General features: G+C 42.8%; 1 long non-coding RNA gene across 1 annotated transcript; it reads right to left on the bottom strand.

The window, feature by feature from the left end:
* Window positions 1-13796: 13796 nt before the first annotated feature.
* On the bottom strand, window positions 13797-17886 carry LOC116971854. Its single transcript, XR_004411644.1, has 3 exons — window positions 17815-17886; window positions 16457-16525; window positions 13797-14202 (listed from the first exon to the last, which is right to left on the bottom strand). It is a non-coding gene; the product is annotated as an uncharacterized LOC116971854 (long non-coding RNA).
* Between the last annotated feature and the right edge of the window lie 3263 nt (window positions 17887-21149).

A 21149-nucleotide genomic window follows, 5' to 3' on the forward strand; every position in this document is an offset into this window, starting at 1 on the left:
ATGGGAAAATCGGAAGTGTCAGTATTACAATTGAACAAAGGGGACTATGGAGCCACGAGGGAGGAGCTGACCAAAGTTGACTGGAAAGATACCCTAGCAGGGATGACAGAGGAACAACAATGGCATGTATTTCTGAGAATAATACCGAAGGTGCAGGATCAGTTCATTCCAAAGAGGAAGAAAGATCCCAAGGGAAACATAGAAACATAGAAACATAGAAATTAGGTGCAGGAGTAGGCCATTCGGCCCTTCGAGCCTGCACCGCCATTCAATATGATCATGGCTGATCATCCAACTCAGTATCCCGTACCTGCCTTCTCTCCATACCCTCTGATCCCCTTAGCCACAAGGGCCACATCTAACTCCCTCTTAAATATAGCCAATGAACTGGCCTCGACTACCCTCTGTGGCAGAGAGTTCCAGAGATTCACCACTCTCTGTGTGAAAAAAGTTCTTCTCATCTCGGTTTTAAAGGATTTCTCCCTTATCCTTAAGCTGTGACCCCTTGTCCTGGACTTCCCCAACATCGGGAGCAATCTTCCTGCATCTAGCCTGTCCAACCCCTTAAGAATTTTGTAAGTTTCTATAAGATCCCCTCTCAATCTCCTAAATTCTAGAGAGTATAAACCAAGTCTATCCAGTCTTTCTTCATAAGACAGTCCTGACATCCCAGGAATCAGTCTGGTGAACCGTCTCTGCACTCCCTCTATGGCAATAATGTCCTTCCTCAGATTTGGAGACCAAAACTGTACGTAATACTCCAGGTGTGGTCTCACCAAGACCCTGTACAACTGCAGTAGAACCTCCCTGCTCCTATACTCAAATCCTTTTGCTATGAAAGCTAACATACCATTCGCTTTCTTTACTGCCTGCTGCACCTGCATGCCTACTTTCAATGACTGGTGTACCATGACACCCAGGTCTCGCTGCATCTCCCCTTTTCCTAGTCGGCCACCATTTAGATAATAGTCTGCTTTCCTGTTTTTGCCACCAAAATGGATAACCTCACATTTATCCACATTATACTGCATCTGCCATGCATTTGCCCACTCACCCAGCCTATCCAAGTCACCTTGCAGTCCCCTAGCATCCTCCTCACAGCTAACACTGCCCCCCAGCTTAGTGTCATCCGCAAACTTGGAGATATTGCCTTCAATTCCCTCATCCAGATCAGTAATATATATTGTAAATAGCTGGGGTCCCAGCACTGAGCCTTGCGGTACCCCACTAGTCACTGCCTGCCATTGTGAAAAGGACCCGTTTACTCCTACTCTTTGCTTCCTGTTTGCCAGCCAGTTCTCTATCCACATCAATACTGAACCCCCAATGCCGTGTGCTTTAAGTTTGTATACTAATCTCTTCTGTGGGACCTTGTCTCAAGCCTTCTGGAAATCCAGATACACCACATCCACTGGTTCTCCCCTATCCACGCTACTAGTTACATCCTCAAAAAATTCTATAAGATTCGTCAGACATGATTTACCTTTTGTAAATCCATGCTGACTTTGTCCAATGATTTCACCACTTTCCAAATGTGCTGCTATCCCATCTTTAATAACTGACTCTAGCAGTTTCCCCACTACCGATGTTAGACTACCTGGTCTGTAATTCCCCGTTTTCTCTCTCCCTCCCTTCTTAAAAAGTGGGGTTACGTTTGCTACCCGCCAATCCTCAGGAACTACTCCAGAATCTAAAGCGTTTTGAAAGATTATTACTAATGCATCCACTATTTCTGGAGCTACTTCCTTAAGTACTCTGGGATGCAGCCTATCTGACCCGGGGGATTTATCGGCCTTTAATCCATTCAATTTACCCAACACCACTTCCCGGCTAACCTGGATTTCACTCAATTCCTCCAACTCCTTTGACCCAGAGGATTGGGTAACTTTTAAAGAGCAACAGAAGATAACTAAAAAGGCAATACGGGGAGAAAAGATGAGGTTCGAAGGTAAGCTAGCCAAGAATATAAAGGAGGATAGAAGCTTCTTTAGGTATATGAAGAGGGAAAAATTAGTTAAGACCAAAGTTGGACCCTTGAAGACTGAAACAGATGAATTTATTATGGGGAACAAGGAAATGGCAGACGAGTTGAACAGGTACTTTGGATCCGTCTTCATGAAGGAAGACACAAACCATTTCCCTGATGTACTAGTGGTCAGAGGATCTAGGGTGATAGAGGAACTGAAGGTCTTAACTTGCTGTCAACCAACATGCATTTAGGAGGCATAGATCATGTGAGTCACAGCTTATCCTGACGACAAATGACCTGGCCAAGCACCTTGATGGTAACGTCATCACGGATTCAGTAGTGCTGGACTTTTCTAAAGCATTTGATGTCATCCCACACCAGAGACTGCTTCGGAAGCTTGACTTCTATGGTATTCGTTCCAACACGAAACAATGGATTTCCAGTTTCCTGACAAAACGTCTTCAGCGCGTGTGTGTGAACGGAAAGAGCTCCAATTGGCGTCCAGTGTTGAGTGGTACACCTCAGGGCACAGTACTTGGCCCACATCTGTTTTTGCTTTACATAAATGACATCCATCAAAAAGTCGCAAGTATGACCAGACTATTCGCTGATGATTGTTTGCTGTACCGTCCAATTAAGTCAGCTTATGATGAAGATGCTCTCCAAAAGGATCTCGATACAATGGTTGAGTGGTCACAACAATGGGGCATGCAGTTCAACTCTTCCAAATGTGAAACCATGCATGTCACCAGAAAGAGGAATCCAGGCGAAACATCTTACAATATACTTGGTGCCACCCTTGAAGAATCCAAACAAACCAAGTATCTTGGGATCAAATTGCAGAATGGTCTGCGTGGGAATGGTCAGACTCATCATGCAACGGTGAAAGCAACAGGTGTCCTAAATTTTCTGAGGCGCAACTTTCATCATTGTTCAACTTCTGTCAAGGAGAAGCTATACTTCTCCCTTGTTAGACCTCATTTGGACTACGCAGTTGCAGCATGGGACCCACACACAAATAAAAACATTTCTTCCATCGAACGTGTCCAAAGACAGGCAGCTCGATTTGTTACTAACACCTATGAGAGAGAAGCGAGTGTTACCAAACTTCTGAATTCACTGGGGTGGAACCCTCTTCAAGACAGACGTGAAGCTCACCGTTTGACCTGTTTTTACAAAATGTTAAATGGTCAGCTCGACATAGATTACAAAACCTACACCAAACCCAAACCAATTAGGAGCAGATGAGGGCATTCGATACCAGCTACCAAGACAGATGTGTACAGCAATTCGTTCTTCCCCCGCACAATTAAAGCATGGAATAAACTTCACCCTACCATAGTTACCCAACCAGATGCAACTAAATTTAAGGTAGCTCTTTCTTCCCAAAATCCCTTTCTGGCTTGTCCTCCCTCCACTACCTCCAGTTTAAATTCCATTTGGAATATTTTGGAGGACCAAGAAACCAAGAACCAACCAAGAACCAAGGAAATTTGCATTAGGCAGGAAATGGTGTTGCATAGACTGATGGGACTGAAGCTGATAAATCCCCAGGGCCTGATGATCTGCATTCCATGGTACTTAAGGAAGTAGCTCGAGAAATCATAGATTCATTGGTGATCAATGTTCTATAGATTCAGGATCAGTTCCTGTGGACTGGAGGGTAGCTAATGTTATCCCACTTTCAAGAAAGGCGGTAGAGAGAAACCAGGGAATTATAGACCAGTTAGCCTGACATCGGTGGTGGGGAAGATGCTGGAGTCAGTAATAAAATATGAAATAGCAGTACATTTGGAAAGCAATAACAGGATCGGTCTGAGTCAGCATGGATTTACAAAGGGGAAATCATGCTTGACTAATCTTCTGGAATTTTTTGAGGATATAACTAGGAAAATGGACAAGGAAGAGCCAGTGGATGTAGTGTACCTGGACGTTCAGAAAGCATTTGATAAGGTCTCACATAGGAGATTAGTGGGCACAATTAGAGCACATGGGATTGGGGGTAGGGTACTGATATGGATAGAAAATTGGTTGGCAGACAGAAAACAAAGAGTAGGGATTCACAGGTCCCTTTCAGAATGGCAGGCAGTGACCAGTGGGGTACCGCAAGGTTTGGTGCTGGGATTGCAGGTATTTACAATATACTGTACATCAATGATTTAGATGAAGGGATTCAAAGTAACATCAGCAAATTTGCAGATGACACAAAGCTGGGTGGCAGTGTGAACTCTGAGGAGAATGCTATGAGGATGCAGGGTGACTTGGACAGTTGGGTGAGTGGGCGGATGCATGGCAGTTGCAGTTTAATGTGGAGAAATGTGAGATTATCCACTTTGGTGGCAAAAACAGGAAGGCAGATTATTATCTGAATGATATCAAGTTGGGAAAAGGGGAAGTACAACGGGATCTGGGGGTCCTTGTTCAACAGTCACTGAAAGTAAGCATGTGGGTACAGCAGGCAATGAAGAAAGCTAATGGCGTGTTGGCCTTCATAACAAGAGGAGTTGAGTATAGGAGCAAAGAGGTCCTTCTGCAGTTGTACAGCGCCCTAGTGAGACACCCCTGGAGTAATGTATGCAGTTTTGGTCACAAAATTTGAGGAAGGGCATTCTTGCTATTGAGGGAGTGCAGCGTAGGTTCACGAGGTTAATTCCCAGGATGTCGGGACTGTCATATGTTGATAGAATGGAGTGTCTGGGCTTGTATACTCTGGAATTTAGGATGAGAGGCTATCTTTTTGAAACATATAAGATTATTAAGAGATTGGACAAGCTAGAGGCAGGAAACATGTTCCTGATGCTGGCGGTCCAGAACCATGGGCCAAAGTTTAAGAATAAGGGGTAGGCAATTTAGAACAGAGATGAGGAAAAACTTTTTTACCCAAAGAGTTGTGAATCTGTGGAATTCTCTGCCTCGGAAGGCAGTGGAGGCCAATTCTCTGAATGCTTTCAAGAGATAGTTAGACAGAGCTCTTAAAGATACCTGAGGCAAGGGATATGGTGAGAAGGCAGGAACGGGGTACTGAATGTGAATGATCAGCCATGATCACAGTTTACTTTTTCTTTAGGCTCGAAGGGCCAAATGGGCTAATCCTGCACCTATTGTCTATTGACTAAAATGCCATTTGCTTGCTTCACTGCCTGCTGTACCTGCAAGCTTACTTTCAGTGACTGATGTACAAGGACACCCAGGTCTCATTGCACCTCCCCTTTTCCTAATCTGACACCATTCAGATAATAATCTGCCATCTTGTTCTTGCCACCTAAGTGGATAAGATCACATTTAACCACATTATACTGCATTTGTCATGCTTCTGCCACTCACCCAAACTATCCAAGCCACCCTGCAGCCTCAGCATCCTCTTCACAGCTTACACTACCTCCCAGCTCTGTGTTATCTGCAAACTTGGAGATGTTTCATGAATCATGCAGACCAGCAATTACCCTGTACATTAGCACTATGCTACACATTTGATAGTGGCGACATATCCAGTCTCTGGGCAGCAAACCCAAATTAGGCACCCTTTATTAGTTGTGTGGAACTCTTTCCGGGCTCAGAAGGATTTTGCGATGTCTGAATCCAGTACCTTGGATAATCTCACTGACAGAACATGCATAAGCTTCTGTTGGAGAATTCCAAAGGTCTACAACCTCTAGTATAAACAAATTTCTGCTCATCTCTGTCCTCTCACAGCCTTATACACCATGGCTCCCAAGCAAAATAAAATGTTTAATCATAAAGTGATTATCTGAGTGCATTGTCACCGCAACTTTAATAATGGATTTTAACATTCCGCTCTACAAAACTCCCAGCACCCTACTGTTCACTGTGAGGGTCCTGCCCCTATTAATAGCTGGTAAATCAGAACAGATCTGCCAACTTTAAGTGTAAGTCTTAGTGTAAATCTGCCTACAGGCAGGAAGTGACACAATTAGCGTCCTGGTGCCATCGCAATAACCTGGAGCTCAATGCTCTTAAGATTGGAATTGACTGTAGACCCTAGGTGAGCTCTACCTCCCTTCATCCCACTCACCATCAACAACACCACAGCCACATCTGTGGAGCCTGTTAAGATCCTGGGAACCATCATCTCCAAGGACCTTAAATGGGAGGCCACCATCGACTCCACAGTCAAAAAGGCACAACAGAGGATGTACTTCCTGCGGCAGCTGAGGAAGCTCAATCTGCCACAGGCAACAATGGTCCAATTCTATACGGCCTTCTGTCCTCACCTTCTCCATCATGGTCTTGTTTCGTTCAGCCACCAAGCACGACATCCGGAGGCTGCAACGAATCGTCCGATCAGCTGAGAAGGTTATTGGCTGCAACCTTCCCTCCATTGACGAACTATACACTGCAAGGGCCAGGAAGCGAGCGGGTAAGATCATCTCTGACCCCTCTCACCCTGGCCACAAACTATTTGAATCACTTCCCTCTGGAAGGTGACTCCGGACTGTCAAAGCTGCCACAGCCAGAGATAATAACAGCTTTTTTCTACGAGTACTAGCTCTACTCAATAACAAAAAATCCTGCAGCCTCCTTTTGCTCTGGTATTTTATTTAATTCCAGTTGAGACCTTGCATAGATTTGGATTAGACTTTTGGGTCTAGTACATCTTAGCCTGTGTTTTATTGTCTTATCACCATGTGTAAAATAAATATTGTATTGTCATGTGCAGCGTAGGTAACAATGTGAGATCTCGTAAAACTTCAAATTCTCAGTTAATCTCTTACCTACACATGTGCTTTTATTTTCAGGTCCACCCACGATAATGAGGACGTATAATATTTAAAGCAAAGAAATGCAAATCAATTCAATAGTTTTTCTTGGTATTATTACCTATGTAATATTAAAATAGTAGTTCTGCCTTTTTACCATTTTCAGCATTTAGATGAGAGTTATGCCAAAAATGTAGTTTCCCACATGGCCTGTTTTAAAGATAGGGCGCGTTTCCCAATTTTAGATGTAATATTTGGCATCTTCAGCTTTGATCATTCCATTCAGCAGATTCATTCCATTCCATTCTTGAGTTTGCAGTGTTGGGGAATGGGTCAAGCAGAAAGGCAGCGAGAACATAAGGGTCTTTCTCCATGCGTCAATATTAACACAGAATTAAATTATCAACAATAGATCATGTGGGAAAGTAGACATGTTAGTCTAAGTAAAATTATTTATGGAACCATTTTTAGTTAAAAGATTCTCCAATGTATTTTTTTGCATGAAAATACTATAGTAAAGTAACTGTGAAACCTGTTATGTTTATCAATTAATCAAACTGCACTGTTCATCATTGGTTATATACTTGGTTTGCTGATTGTTAGCATTGATTTCATTTTTATACATTTATTAACTTGTGAAATTTTTCAACCTGCTACTTTTCGAATTTTGATTATTGGAAGTTTGAACATTGTTGTTACTTTAGACAACTTCATTGCTATTGCAGAGCCAGTTGGTGATTAGAATGATAAACTTTATAACGCACTATACACAAGCCATCTATCAGTTTACTCCACAGTACTCTCAAAGTTTGCATTCATCTTTCTTTTGATATCATATGCAACATCCAAATGACTAATATTACTTTTTCCGATTATGCTATTTAGGAATGCAAATAAACAGGGTACAGATGCTAGCAAAATATCCCTTAATGAGGGCTAACAATACTCAAATACCAGTAGCTGATACGGTGCAGCAGAAGGCATACTGCACACTACACACAGTTCTTAAAGGTATACACACACTCAATATATACTACATTCTTGCCTCTAAAGTAACCAGCCCACTATTTGGTTACATTTTAAATGATTAATTAACAGTTATTAAATACAACATTAAAGTTATGTTACTAACAATAATCTTCTCAACTGTAACATGAGCTAATCAACAATATGAACCCGATACTATAAAAACACAATGAATGACTTCTCCATTAGGCTCCACATATGGCTAATTTAATTTCTTCAACCTAATAATAATAATAAACTTTATTACGGACTCAAGGTCCAGACAAGGGGCAACATTACATTAAAAATGCATTGCATATCAAATATCATAAATATATATAAAATCATGGTATATCACATAAAAACATCATAATTTATATTTAACAAAAACCCACAATATTTAAGTTAAAAATCCAGATTAAAAGATGATCAATGTCCTATAACGAGACAACGATACCAGTGTCTCCACAACTGGGATTCGTAGCGTGTAGTGCTAAGCCTTATGTTTGTCAAGGCCACAATAAGCACATTTTTAGAGTCATTTATCCTGCAAATGAATTTATACATGTGGTGTCTTAGGATAGCTGCTAAAGTACTGACTCCTGCAGCCACAAGCATATTACTGGCACTACACCATCTAGGTTGCCTTAGTAGTGTTCTCATGGCATCGTTATATGCCATCTTTAGTCTCTGCATACTTGTCTTTAAATAGTTCGACCACAGGTGCGCAGTGTAGAGGGGTGTGCAGTATGCTCTAAATAGCGACATCTTCACCACATTGGTGCGACTCACCCGTTGCAGCGGCCCCTACATCCTGTCTGTCTTTTTTTTATTTTTTGTCTAGTTAAATGTAGTGTTTGGTGTTTTTTAATATTGGTTTTAAATGTGTATATGTGGGGGGCGGGGGGGGGGGGGGGGGGGAAACTGTTTAAAATCTCTTCCCTGTCCGGGAGACCCAACCTTTTCCCTGTCGGGTCTCCGTTGTCGTTGGGGCCTAGCACCGTGGAGCGGTCTCCAACCTGAACGACCCGGGGGCTCGGGAGACTGCGGAGCTGCGGACTACTCACCATCGTGGGTCTGGCCGGCCTCGGAACGTGGGGAGCGGCGGTGACTCGCTGCTGCGACTCGACTCCTGGGGCTCGGGGGCTCCAGCAACGCAGCCGCAGGTCCGGTGGACTGGGACATCGGGAGCTCGCGGGTCCGGGGGGAGAGAGAGACCGCATCCCGGTGCTCCCGCAACGCGACTTCTCCAGCCCGTGTCGCGGGGTTGGAACGACCCGGAGCGGGGTCGTACATCGCCCAGCATGGCTTCATGGCCGTGGGACATTCCAGCGCCCGCCGGGGGCTCCAACTTTGTGACATTTGGACCGGGAGCGGGGCCGTAAATCGCCCGGCACGGCCTAAAATGGCCGTGGGACTTATCATCGCCCGCCTGGGGCTTGGACATCGGGAGAGACATGGAGAACAGGGGAGAGAAAAGACTTTGCCTTCCATCACAGTAGGTTCACTGTGATGGATGTTTGTGTGAACTAAATTGTGTGTATGTCTAGGAATTGTCTTTGTTTGTATGGCTGTGGAAACAGAATTTCGTTTGAGCCTCACTGAGGCTCAAATGACAATAAATTGTAAATTGTATTGTATTGTATCTGCACATGCACCAAATTTACGCAAGAGGATATTTGCCTGTACATACAGCATGCGTCGTTGCCTATAAATATCCTCATCATCTGTCATTTGTTCTGTAATAATATGCCCTAGATATTTTATCTTATTACAGACACTAAGATTGTTGTCAGACAATTTAAAAACAGGATATTTTAGGCATTTATCCTCTTTGGTTCTACAGACCATAACAGCACTCTTACTAGCATTATATTTAATGTCATGTTCCACACCATACACAGAACATAGTAAGGAGCTGCTGGAGACCAGCGCTAGATGGACTAAAGACCACAAGATCATCTGCATACATAATATGGTTCACTAAAATATTACCAATCACGCACCCAGTGTTACAGGCTTTCAATTGTTTAGACAGATCATCAATATATAGATTAAAAAGGACTGGGGACAAAATTCCCCCTTGTCTAACACCATTGCTAACCCCAAATGGGGCTGAGACCCTATTGCCCCATTTTATTTGCATAGTCTGGTGGGCATACCAGTAGGCCAGAATTCTAACAATGTATTCAGGCACCCCTCTTTGACTCAATTTACCAAACAGCTTTCTGTGATTAACACGGTCAAAGGCTTTGGAAGCATCAATAAAGCACATAAGGATTGAAGAGTTTTTGCCTCTATATTTGTTTACAATCTCCTTTAGGGCATATATGCATAAGTCAGTGCCATGTTTAGCTTTAAAGCCAAACTGGTTATCTGTGGAGTTAACAAACTCATTTATTCTATCCAGCAGAACTCTTTCTAAAACTTTTGACAATATGCTGGCTAAAGCTATGGGCCTGTAATTATTTAGGCTGCCTACTTTACCAGCTTTGTCCTTAATGACCGGCACTAACAGGACAGACAACATTGAGTCTGGTAACAAGCCATGAATCATAAAGCCAGTAAAACAAATAGCTAGGAGAGGAGCTATCCTCATACACGCATACTTAAGATGTTCAGCAGAGATATGATCCAAGCCACTTGCTTTGTTGTTGGACAGCTTGTTCATGGCATGATACACCTCATGTGACATAATCACCATCGAGTCATTACTCTCAATATTTTTCCACCCTATACAAGTCACCTTGGACACAGTTGAATAAAGTGCTATAATGTTGTCGCCATAACTCCGCGATATTAGCTGTTCCGGAGATTCCATCTACATTACATGGTAGAGATGTTTTGCAACTGCTAAGAGCTCTCACTTCCTTCCAAAAATCTGTAGCATTGTTACTTAGCAGCTTCTTAGCCATGGAATCAGCCCTCATAGCTTGCTCATTTTTACAGATGAAGCGAACAGCATACTTATACCTTGCATTAGTGAGCTTCTTGTGCTCAAACACAGGCCCATGTCTGGGTCTACCTGCCATAGCCCATGATTTGGTGGCTTGCATTAACTGCATTAGCTATACATAATGAATACAGTATATTTTATGCAATTTTCAGCATCAGTAGTAACTCCTAAATGTAAAATATTCCTGTTGTCAATTAACTATTTCAGTAATTACAATTATGCACCATGTCGAAAATTTTCCCAAGTATCAAAAATGTGTTTAGTCATTTATTAACTTTTTCATAATGCTTGTTATTTTCCATTTGCACATTCTGTTTGATATTACAGTTCTCAGCAAAATACTGGTCTTGCCCTTTTCTCCTCTCCAGGAAACCTTGCATTCATTTTTTTCCTTGATCCAAAACATGCACCTCTTTTAAAATTAGTTCACCTCCTTTTCCATCTGTACTGATGCTGGTGTGTCACAGTTTATTCTGTGATCACCAAATCACTTTGACAGTGAGCTACTTTCACCGGATTACCTCCCCAAGCATAACTTAATTTCACATTCCAGATAATCGAACTGAATCTCTGATATGCCAAATATTTTTGTGCCATAAGTCCAATTGACAGAGCTTTGGAGCTATACCTCGCAATCTTACAGATAATAAACAAAGGCCTCCCTTTTGGATGTGAAAGATCGTATATATATTTTTCTCATAGAAACCAGAGGGGAAATCATTCTTGATGTTAGACCAAAGTAATAAAATGAATGCTCATTATAGCAATATTATTTGGCGGGAGCTTATGCGCAAATTGGCAGTTGTGTTTCCTATATTTAGAACAATGGTTGCCCTCCAGCAAAAGACTGGTTGTAGAATGCTTTGAAATGTCATGTAGTTATATTTCTAAATCAACTCTCACTCACGTTTCTTCAAGTACTCAACAAAGTAGAACAAAACAAGAATGAGGTCATATGTGTAGAGATGTTTCTTGCTCATTGGCTTTTCAATACATGCTACCTTATAATTTTCATGGTAAACTTTTAAAAAGCTTGAAATTAAAGGACTTTTTATTTTTTGCAAACATATTCCAGGAAGGCATGCCGTAATAATTTGGAGCAAAACATTTGAAGCAACTCCGCAGGTCAGGTAGTACAGTGGTGTGAATGGAGAGACAACATTTCTGGTCGGGACACTTCTTCAGACTGATAGAAGGGATGGGGGAGATAGATGGAAGAGAGGGTTGGATGGGATAAAGCCCGCCAAGTGGCTACAGGTGATGAGGGTTTGAGTGGCAGATGGATGGAGCAAGTGACAAAGGCTCGGGATGAAAAGGAGACATTCCTCACCATACATTGTCAGATAAGGAGAGGTGAAATGTAAAGCTGGATGGAAAGGGATGGTGACAGGGGATAGAGGGGGTATAAATAGGAAATGAGGGAAGAGAATGAGAGATGAATACAAACGGGGAAAAGGAGGAGGGTGGCTGCGGCTGTTGGAAGAAATGGGTGCAAACAGGCATGGGGGAGCATGGGAAAGACAGACTGGTGGGGGGGGGGGGGGTATTGAAATTGTAGAATTCAATGTTCATACTATTAAGTTGTAAACTACTCAAGCGGAATACTGTATGTGCAGTCCTGCCAGATGTGGCCCAGGCAATGGAGGAGGCCAAGGACAGAAATGTCAGTATGGAAGTGGGATGGGAGATAAAAAGATTAGTAACTGGGGGATCCAGCAGGCCTTGGTGGATAGAGCACGTGTTTGGCAAAAGTTGCCTTGTCTACACTTGGTCTTTTGAATGAATGAAAACTTTATTGTCATTCAGATATACACCTAGACACAGTGGACCTTGAATGAAATTTTGTTGCATTCAATTTAAAGTCACATCAGGAGCATTGCATGCAATGACGAGGTTTAAACAGATGCACGCAAACCTCTGGCTCACCTGGAAGGGCTACTGGGGTCCCTAGATGGAAGTGGTAAAGGAGGGCCAGGTCTTGCATCTCCTGTAGTTGTACTAGAAGTAACCTATGGAAGGGTCTGCAGGGGAGCAGGGATGAGTGAATTCAGGAGTTGTGGTGGTAGTGGTCTCTACAGAACGTAGAAAGGGGTTGGTACAGGCAGATGTGACTGGGGGTGGGATCACTGATGATGATGGAAATGCCAGAGTGATGTGTTGGTGAAAGGTGGATCATACAGTTTCATCATACTAATTTGGATTAGGCTATTATCAATGTTCTCAAATTAAATATAATTTAATTAATTGTAAATAAGCCTGGAACTGAAAATAACTGAGCTGGCAATCAAACTGGTACATTGCCTGCCTGGTATTTACATCAATATCTTATCATTAGTAGGGTTATAGTAATATTGCAGCAATATTGAAGATAACTGGGAGAAAGAGTTGAGTGGGGTAAGAATGGGGGGGGGGGTGGAGGAGAAGGAAGGGAGGGGAAGGAAAGAGAGAGAGAGAGAAAGAGAGAGACAGAGAGAGAGAGTTAGTTAGTTAGTTGCATGATTCCCGACCCCCTCCTTCTCAACGCTCCTGCCCTCCCCGCAACTTTACCCCTGCCAGCCCAGCCAAGTTTACTACTTTGTGCAGCCCAGGCCGTGCTGACCCGGGCCAGACTCCTCACACGCTGTGGAAAGGAACTCTCCCCCCCCCCAGCGGAGCTGTCCTTTTACAGCCGCTTCCCACTTCAGAGTTCCATGGTCGAAAGCGTGGCAGGTTCCGCGGAGCAGTCGCTACGAGAGTGGTATTGCTCGGCCTAACCTTCGGCCTCCAAGACGCAGGTAAATTTTAGGGTAAAAAAATTGCGTCTTCATTGCCGGGAAATACGGTAACTGCGTAATGGAGACAAGGGAAGTGGAAAGAAAAGTGTGTAAGGGGGAGGTGGGGGTAGGTAGATAGGAAGAAACAAAGGTGGGGAATTTTTGTTCTTCCCGAGCATTAAAAGCTTAACTTCCATGTACTTGAGCATGGTTTCTATGCACAGTGTATCTGGCAATATAGCATTTCCATTTATGCTGCTGTTCCACTTCACTCGAGGTAGTTGCAAATGTAGAAACTCTCCCTGTCTAACAGCTGATAGTCAAATAACAGAGACTTTATCTCATTCTATAAATTACAAATCTGGTTTATTAAAAGGTATACAATGTGAAGAGCAAATTCAACATATTTTATGAGGTTATAAACCTTATAGTTCATATGTCAAAATAAAAAGTCTTTCATTTCTAACCCCTATTATTATATTTCACCAAATATCTGTGTAGTGAGCATATGCAAAATTGATTACTCAATGAATTATTTATTATGGAGAATACATTTAAATTATGCAACTTGAGAAAGATATTCTTAAGCAACTTGCACTTCAAACCCTAGATTTCTAGATTATCTCATTCACCACATTAATATATTTTAAAGTACACTAATACATCCAATTCTTGTAAATAGAATTATTTATACAATTGAAATGAATACTATGACGATTCATTCCGTTCACTGACAGCTTTGTGTTTCACTCATTATGCAAAGAACTTTAGCTGTTCTCTGTAGTCTTGTGTTTGTCAGGTCTGCAAAAAAAACAAACTTTAGTTCATCAAATGAGAATGTATCTAATTTTCTTAATACAATAATTGCAAAAAATATTGTAAAAACATGCATCGATAATTTGTGCATCAATTAAAGGGTCTGGCTATCTTTAGCATAATGATGATCCATAGCTTCTCCGTGCTATGTATTTCTCGTTCCTCAGAGCCTGCAGTTGCCGTGATTGCAGCTCACAGCAGCAGCTTTGGGGCAGGGGATCTTGTGAAGGCATCACCAGGAGTTGCATCTTTACCAAATACTAGTACAGGAATTAGCATTCTGGCAGAGTTAGAAGTGTCTGCTCATGGTGATACAGAAATAATGTGCGCGCAGTGCAAATACCAATTGAAGGAATAGGCCATGGGCAAGCCCATCTCCTATTTCTGTTGAAGAAAACAAAGATTACGAACTTCAGCAGCCCAATTACAGGAAGAAAACTGCTAGCTTCACTCAGGTAGTTATATCAGCAATTCAAACCCCTGTCAAGAGACGTTCACCAATAGATACAAGGGAGTCCTCTTCTCGTGTAATCATTTTGCATTGTATCACCATATTACAGTCTAGTTTAGTTTAAAGATACAGTGCGGAAACAGGCCTTTCGGCCCACTGAGTCCACGCCGATCAGAGATCCCCACACACTAGCACTTTCCTACACACACTAGAGACAATTTTACCAAGCCAATTAGTCTACAAGTGTGGGAGTTTGGGTGGAAACCAGAGCACCCGGAGAAAGTCCATGCAGGTCTCGGGGAGAACGTACAAACTCTGTAAGACAGCACCCGTAGTCAGGATTGAACTCGGGTCTCTGGCGCAGTAAGGCAGCAACTCCACCTCTGCGCCACTGTGCCACCGTACTTTAAAGAGATACAAGAAACTTCAGATGTTGGTTTACCAATAAAGGACACAAAGTGCTGGAGTAATTGTCACCTATCCATGTCCTCCAGAGATGCTGCCTGACCCGCTGAGTTTCTCCAGCGCTCTGTCTTTTTAAAAATGTTGAAAAAGATAGCCGCTTCTAGGAAAACTAACTTAATCCTCAATCTTTGTAGCAATGTTGCAGGTTCAAGTGATTCCATGTAGACTCAGAACAGAAACATTTTGCCCAATTGTGGACAAACAGGCAGGCACATGGTTTGGATTTTGGCACACCTAATCTCTTGCCATCTGTTGTTCTTCAGTGCCACCCCAAGGCATGAACATGACATGAATAAAAGGATTTTCTGCACTCCGCCAGTATATCTATTTTGCCAGATAAGACAATTTTGGACTACAGGGGGAAAATCTTTGCCGGAATATGTAAAAATGCACTCCGACCTCACCTGCTGCTTCTCACAAGCCTGCTCAGGCTTGGACAGTTTCTTCGAGCACTACGGACTCGAGCCCGAGGTGATCGAGAACCTGGCATGGGAGAAGTTTGCCGCCGATGCCGCTTTCGAAAGCCTTGCCCTCAGGTTTTGCAGCGTGAGCTGCCCAGACTTGGAGAGCGAGCCATCTCGGCATGACAGCAGCGATAGCATCAACGAGCCGCTCCGGGGGAAGAACAAGCCTCTGCCCTCTCGGTCATCGAGCACAACGCCAGGGTCATCCAGTGGCTGTAAGGAGCCCAAAGGCAAGGCTCCCTCTGTCCTGGTGTAGAATAAAAAAATATTGCGCCCCAATTTTTTAATTTTGTTTTCACTCTGGATTTTGTTTTACTCTGGGGAAAAAAAGGGGGGTGAGACCGCACCCATTGCACCCCCCCTTCGGACGGCCATGCTAAAGATCAATAAAATGGTGAAAAGATGTCTAACACTGTAAAGCTGAGTGATAATTTCCTCCCTGGTGTTACTGAGATCATAAAAAGCACCAGCTTATTAATTGATTATTGGAATCTAGCTGCAATGTCCTGCTATGGTTCTGGTGCAACAGCCAAAAAGCATTCACCAGTTCTTTATTACTGGGCTAAATGTTTCCTTATAGCTACATGTTAATAGCAATCAATCGTTTAAACTACTAATCACCTTGCATACCAATAGACTGATTAAAATAACTCAATTATAAGCCCGAGTATTCAGACTGGAAAATATGTGTGATGGTGGCCATGACTTGTGGTATAACACATCATTGTTTGGTCTAAAATATATCTCCATTACCTTGACATAAAGTACAACGTATGATATTATCAAAAATAAAAATCATTTGTGATCAGAAAAATTTCTGACAATTTATAATCTTCAACTCCAAACTACAATAACATACCTCTGACGATGTTCTTCTTTCGATTTCTTGTTTAAAACAGCAATTAAGGCTGAATTTTTCTTCTCTAACCTTGAAATTAAACAGATTTTTTGGCATGATTTTATAAAAATCTGAATTTTAATTAATCACAGCTCTCAATTAGATACATTATAATTTCTTTAGTAAATCTGTTCAAAGCTTATCAGAACATTTTTCAGATCTCTTTCATACTGCAGACACAAAAACGTCAAACTTTCGTGAGAAGGAAAAGGAGAAGAAGCAATGAAATAATGTGTATTGCCCACTTGTTACCCACCCTAAAGAAATGGATCTGGTGGTTATATCCTTTGCTACTTCAGGAATTAATAGCTAATGTAACCCCACTTTTTAAGAAAGGAGGAGAGAGAAAACGAGGAATTATGGATCAATTAGCCTTATATTGGTAGTGGGGAAGATGCTTGAGTCGATTATTAAAGATGTATTAGCAGCGCATTTGGAAAACAGTGACAGATCGGTCAAAGTCAGCATGGATTTATGAAGGGGAAATCATGCTTGACTAATCTTCTGGATTTTTTTGAGGATGTAACAAGTAGAATGGATAAGGGAGAGCCAGTGGATGTGGTGTAACTGGACTTTCAAAAAGCCTTTGATAAAATCCCGCACAAGAGATTAGTGTGCAAAATTAGAGCACATGGTATTGGGGGTAGGGCATTGACATGGACAGAGAACTGGTTGGCAGACAGGAAGCAAAGAGTAGGAATTAAAGGGTCCTTTTCAGAATGGCAGGCTGTGACTAGTGGGGTGCCGCAAAAACTTTTTTTCACCCAGAGAGTTGTAAATATGTGGAATGATCTGCGACAGAAGGCAGTGGAGTCCAATTCATTGGATTTCTTCAAGCAAGTTAAATATAGCTCTTAGGGTTAACAGAATCAAGGGATATGGGGAGAGAACTGGAACGGGGTACTGATTTTGGATGATCAGCCACAATCATTTTGAATGGCCGAATTGCCTATTCCTGCACCTATTTTCTATGTTTCTATGAATTATGCCAAGTATACTTTTATAAAAGCTTGTCAGAATTCTCCCACATATGGAATGTACTCATATGTGTGTGCTCCGTTTGATAGACATTGTGGTGCAATACTACATCTAAAAAAGAGCAAATCTTTTTCCAAAAAGAGCACTATGAATATATTTTTAAATAAAAAATATGGTTAACAGTTGATGATTTCCTAATTATGGGGAAAGAAGTACAGAATTATTGAAAAAAACAGCTCAGTTCAGTAACCATTGACCCACAACGTGAATCTCAAAACTAAAAGGGGATAACGTTATTTTTAATTATCTGTATGCTTAGTTAAACACGAGATTGGAGTTACCCCATAATCTGCATATTAAACATCCAGAGCCTTTGATCTGCAATCTGAACAATTTCACTCAAGCCATCGATCTGTTTAAAAAACACATATGTTCAATGTTAAGGGTTGTCAGATAATGAAATTCTCAACTGTTATTCAAAATTGGAGCATGGAGCATTCTCATTTATTGAGCAAGTCATGCATTCTGCTCAAGTTTTAAACATTACCACACTTTTTTGGTGGAAGCCATGCCTATCAGGAAATTGGATTGGGCACCTCCAGGTATTATTCACCTTAATGTGGTTTAACCCTTTCCAGCATTATTTGCACACATGACAGTCGTTTGAGGATGAGACTCAAGAGCCTGTCTTACTTAGGCGACTTTTAAGGCGAGTGCAGGAGACTCTGCGCTCGCCTCATGGTCGTCATATGGTCGCCACATGTTCGCTGGTGGTCTCTGGTGTGTCTCCTTCATGATCGAGAGGAGTTCCCGTATTCTGCGAACTAGTTGCGGCCTCAGTACAGTCGCAGCAAATTTTTTAACATGTTGAAAATGTTTCTGTGACCAAAAATTGGACGCCATGGAGAAAATCGATACTGTCGTAGGTGCAGTAGTAGTGGGGTCGCCATGTCATTGTAGGTAGTTGAGGTAGCCGTAGGTAGTTTTAGATAATCTCCTTTGCTGGCCGGGCATTTTCATTGGCTCATTGGGTGAAAAAAAACATAAGCAAGAGTTTTCAGAACCAAGGAAAACTGACCGGTTAAATGGTGTGCGTGTGTGCGCGTGTGCGCGTGCGTGTGTGTGTGTTCTCCACTCTGGCGGTCGCCTTTCCAGTTCGTGTTTTTTCAGGCGAATGCCGCGAGCTTGAAGGGCCTGTCCCACGAGCATGCAACTCCATGCGGCAAGCGTGACCTAAAAGGCCTGTCCCACCAGCATGCGCCTGCATGCGGCAAGCTCGACCTAACGTGGTCGCTTGAGCCGTACGGCCTCGTGGGGCCGGTCCCACTTCGATCGCCGGAGCCGTATGGAGTTGTGCGGAGCTGGTCCCGGTATCGCTTGGGGCTCCGAAAAACTGACCGTGTTCAAAAATTCCGCGGGGCAACGGCCTGCCGGCCCGCAGCCGCCTCGACGCCATACGTCACGCGTGAACTTCGCTGGAACTTCATGTCACTCACTCGACATCCGCACGGCTCCTGCTTCTGGTTTGGTCGCGCTTGCCGCATGCAGGCGCATGCTGGTGGGACCGGCCCTTTAGGTCGTGCTTGCCGCATGGAGTCGCCTGCTCGTGGGACAGGCCCTTGAAGGTCGCAGGCAGTCTGCTGATAAGTCACCTAAGTGGGACAGGCCCTTCACTTCCATCACCTTACAGTAGTAAAAATATGGAAGCTTTGACCTCTACAGGCAACTGCTGTTAAAATAATCCATTCTGACAGTGTTTTAACATAGCATTCGTGGTGAAAATCATCCCAATTCTTTGATTTTTTTCTTTCGTGGATACCCGATCTGGGTACCAATAAGGAATACAGTACCTATTTTGCAGCTAAGATCAAATTCGATCAGCAATATTATCTAGAAACAAGGAACTGCAGATGCAAAAGGGCACAAAGTGCTGGAGTAACTCTGCAGATTATAGACCTGTTAGCCTGACATTGGTGGTGGGGAATATGCTGGAGTCAATCATATAAAAGGTGAAATAGCAGTACATTTGCATAGCAGTAGCAGGATCAGTCAGCATGGATTTACGAAGGAGAAATCATGATTGACTAATCTTCTGGAATTTTTTGAGGATGTAACTAGGAAAATGGACAAGGGAGAGCCAGTGGATGTAGTGTACCTGGACTTTCAGAAAGCATTTGATAAGGTCCTACATAGGAGATTAGTGGGCAAAATTAGGGCACATGGGATTGGGGGTAGGGTGCTGACATGGATAGAAAATTGGTTGGCAGACAGGAAACACAGAGTAGGGATTAACGGGTCCCTTTCAGAATGGCAGGTAGTGACTCGGTGCTGGGACCGCAGCTATTTACAATATACATCAATGATTTAGATGAAGGGACTCAAAGTAACATTAGCAAATTTGCAGATGACACAAAGCTGGGTGGCAGTGTGAACTGTGAGGAGGATGCTATGAGAATGCAGGGTGACTTGGACAGGTTGGGTGAGTGGGCAGATGCATGGCAGATGCAGTTTAATGTGGATAAATGTGAGGTTATCCACTTTGGTAGCAAAAACAGGAAGGCAGATTGTTGTCAAGATGGGAAAAGGGGACGTAGAATGGGATCTGGTGGTACAGCAGGCAGTGAAGAAAGCGAATGGCATGTTGGTGGCCTTCATAACAAGAGTAGTTGAGTATAGGAGAAAAGAGGTTCTTCTGCAGTTGTACAGGGCCCTAGTGAGACCACACCTGGAGTATTGTGTGCAGTTTTGGTCCCCTAATTTGAGGAAGGACATTCTTGCTATTGAGGGAGTGCAGCATAGGTTTACAAGTTTAATTCCCGGGATGGCTGGACTGTCTTTTGCTGAGAGAATGGAGTGGCTGGGCTTGTATACTCCAGAATTTAGAAGGATGCGAGGGGAACTTATTGAAACATATAAGATTATAAAGGGTTTGGACACGCAAGAGACAGGAAACATGTTCCCTATGTTGAGGGAGTTCAGAACCAGGGGCCACAGTTTAAGAATAAGGGGTAAGCCATTTAGAACAAAGATGAGGAAACACTTTTTCACACAGAGTTGAGAGTCTGAGGAATTCTCTGCCTCAGAGGGCGGTGGAGGCTGGTTCTCTGGATACTTTCAAGAGAGAGCTAGATAGGGCTCTTAAAGATAGCGGAGTCTGGGGATATGGGGAGAAGGCAGGAACGGGGTACTGATTGGGGATGATCAGCCATGATCACATTGAATGGCGGTGCTGGCTCGAATGGCCTGATAGCCTATTTCTGCACCTATTGTCTGTCAGGCAGCACCCCTGAAGAACATGGATAGGTGACTTTTCAGGTCTGAAAGAAGGTCTCAACCTGAAACGTCACCTATCCATGTTCACCAGAGATGCTGCCTGACCTGCTGAGTTACTCCAGCACTTTGTGTCCTTTTGAGCAATGTTATTTATTTTAATGGGTCAACTCAATATTCTCACAATAATTCCATAACACAATAGAATTAGCCTTTCCTTTAGAGTTGTACCTGAAGGATGGAAGTAAGAAGAATCATAAGGAACAATGCCCATTCTATGATGTTTTATGCTTGATGAAATCCTTCTCTGTTAAGCATTCTATTGAGTTATCTGCAATATTACCCTACCTAAGATGGCGCCTGCTGCTAACAGCCAAACAGAAGAAGATTACTTACAGCAACAAGA

Source organism: Amblyraja radiata, chromosome 4 (assembly GCF_010909765.2).
Source record: "Amblyraja radiata isolate CabotCenter1 chromosome 4, sAmbRad1.1.pri, whole genome shotgun sequence".
Classification (NCBI taxonomy): domain Eukaryota; kingdom Metazoa; phylum Chordata; class Chondrichthyes; order Rajiformes; family Rajidae; genus Amblyraja; species Amblyraja radiata.